This window comes from Osmia lignaria, unplaced genomic scaffold (genome assembly GCF_051020975.1).
Source record: "Osmia lignaria lignaria isolate PbOS001 unplaced genomic scaffold, iyOsmLign1 scaffold0157, whole genome shotgun sequence".
NCBI classification, from domain to species: domain Eukaryota; kingdom Metazoa; phylum Arthropoda; class Insecta; order Hymenoptera; family Megachilidae; genus Osmia; species Osmia lignaria.
This window is the reverse complement of record NW_027478298.1, coordinates 1-2500: the sequence shown is the minus strand read 5'-3', so window position 1 is coordinate 2500 and position 2500 is coordinate 1. Positions and strand designations below refer to the sequence as shown.

General features: G+C 44.4%; 1 non-coding gene across 1 annotated transcript; it reads left to right on the top strand.

The window, feature by feature from the left end:
- The first annotated feature begins 234 nt into the window (after positions 1 to 234).
- LOC143308121 (5.8S ribosomal RNA) lies at positions 235 to 389 on the top strand. Its single transcript, XR_013065125.1, has one exon. It is a non-coding gene; the product is annotated as a 5.8S ribosomal RNA (ribosomal RNA).
- The last annotated feature ends 2111 nt before the right edge of the window (positions 390 to 2500 follow it).

The window sequence follows — 2500 nt, the reverse complement described above, 5'->3', positions numbered from 1 at the left end:
ACGCCCGACCGTCGAGAGGAGCGTGCCACTGGGCGTTTCTCCGACGGTTTCCGTCCTTGGACGCGATCGTGTCGTCAACGATCGAACAAACAAACAAATACGTTGGCGACGCCCGAATTCGCTCTCCCGCACGCGCCGGGTGGGAGAGTGATGTGGGTATCGAATGTGATGCGTGTTAATAATGAAAATAACACTCTAAAGATCTAAAGAGTTTGAAATACAAAATTTTACGATTACCCTGAACGGTGGATCACTTGGCTCGTGGGTCGATGAAGAACGCAGCTAATTGCGCGTCAACGTGTGAACTGCAGGACACATGAACATCGACATTTCGAACGCACATTGCGGTCCACGGATACAATTCCTGGACCACGCCTGGCTGAGGGTCGTTTTCTTAACAAAAGACTGCTTGCGTTTGCTTCTCGAAAAAAGAGTAATTCATTTCTTTCTAAACATCTCGCCGTCGTTCAACGAAAGTAGAACGTTTCGGAGCGGGATTATCGAACGAAATTGAAAGAATGAATGAACGATAAACAAAGAAAGAGTCGCAACGTACGAGCGATAGTTGGGCAGTTCGTCGGCGTTTGTCGTGGAAACGATGTGACGAAAATCGCAACCGATACACTAAATGCAGGCCGTTAAAGGAGAGAAACAAATTTCGAAATATCTCTTCGAACTAGCGCAAGTGCGTCACGGCGCGCGAGTCGTTCGTTAAAATTTATAAACGACCGCCCGTGAAAGCACCGAGTTCTCGGAAGATAATCTATAAAGATTCTCCATCCTGCTGGAAGTTATCGGATCGGCGCGATTGTTCACTTGTAGAAATCCACGCTCCCGACGTTGCCAGAAACGATATTTACGAAAGGTGTGTCAAAAATAAACGAAAGAAGCTCTCCTATAAATTTAGAAAAAGCAAACGAGTGAAATGTTTGAGATGATAATTTGCTGAAATGCAAGCTCGAATAGCCCCAGGGTTTCGAATGATTCCCCGCGCTTTATACATCTCTCTGTTTACAAACGGTGTATAAATGAAAGATCGCTTCAGATGGGTCGTCGCTGTTTGACGCGCGATGCTGTTCCTTTTTTTTTTGTCTGTCTGTGCGTTTAGCTTCGCTAAACAAGTTAAATGGTTAAAAAGCGTCGAAAAAGCGAATACACACGCGACAAGACAAATCTAACGAGTAAAGGAACGCTCCGCTCCAAGATAAAAATGGTTGTTTACAATCAATACAGCGTTTCGGTACCCCTGATCGTAGTCTGAAACTGTGTAACAAAAGAGAGGAAAGCGAATGGTGAAGGAACTTCGAAGCCTCCGTGGCGTGGCTAGAACTTGTGATAAAAGTATGTTTGCAGCAATTATGCATGCTCCCGTTAAAACAGCATTTCAATGTCTCGCATGGCTTAAAGCTCTAGGAGGCTTCAACATTTAGAATACATACGGACTACTTCGTTTGTTAAAGATAAGCGAAGACCGCGCGACCATCGCTCGGTCGTCCAGTCCTCGAAAGTTTTGTTGCGTTCCAAAGAAGAGACAAATGGGGTTTACCCTTGCGCTAAGGGGAGAAGAAGAGAAAAGCAGTTGTTAAATCTAAGAGGTGTGTGGAGTACATCGCGTGTTGGTTAAAATTGTTAAATGAAGTATACGCGAAATGTTCTCTCGCTCTTGCTTTTCCTCTTGCTTCCGTGGCGCTCGAAAAGAAGGGATGATAAATAAAGAAACCTATTCGAAATCTCTTGTGGAACAAAAAATAATACGGACGGACGTTAAAATTGAACCGAGACGAAATGGATCGTCTTGCGAGTTGTCTTCGCTTTGAAATTGTTAAAAATTGATAAAAGCAATACGACGAAGCTGCAGTCCGCAAAATGTTTGAAGCAAAAAGGAAATAACACGAAAATTATGGGAACGTCGTGTCTCAACTTTTTTTTCCCTCTTGTGCTCGTTTCATCGAACGATAAATACAAACATTTTGAAACGAGAGAGGAGGAAAAATTGAATATGCGAAAGGTTGATTCACGCACAGTTTCTCTACGTGTTTGCTTTTTTGCTTCTTTTCGTTTATTTTTTTTTTTTTTTGCATCGAGCATCATTATTCACCTTTCGATGAAACCAAAGAAATTGACGACCTCAGAGTAGGCGAGATTACCCGCTGAATTTAAGCATATTATTAAGCGGAGGAAAAGAAACTAACTAGGATTTCCTTAGTAGCGGCGAGCGAACAGGAATGAGCCCAGCACTGAATCCCGCGGTACCGCCGCTGGGAAATGTAGTGTTCAGGAGGATCCGTTTATCCCGAGACATCGAATTGCGTCCAAGTCCATCTTGAATGGGGCCATTTACCCATAGAGGGTGCCAGGCCCGTAGTGACCGGTACGCGTTTCGGGAGGATCTCTCCTTAGAGTCGGGTTGCTTGAGAGTGCAGCCCTAAGTGGGTGGTAAACTCCATCTAAGGCTAAATACGACCACGAGACCGATAGCGAACAAGTACCGTGAGGGAAA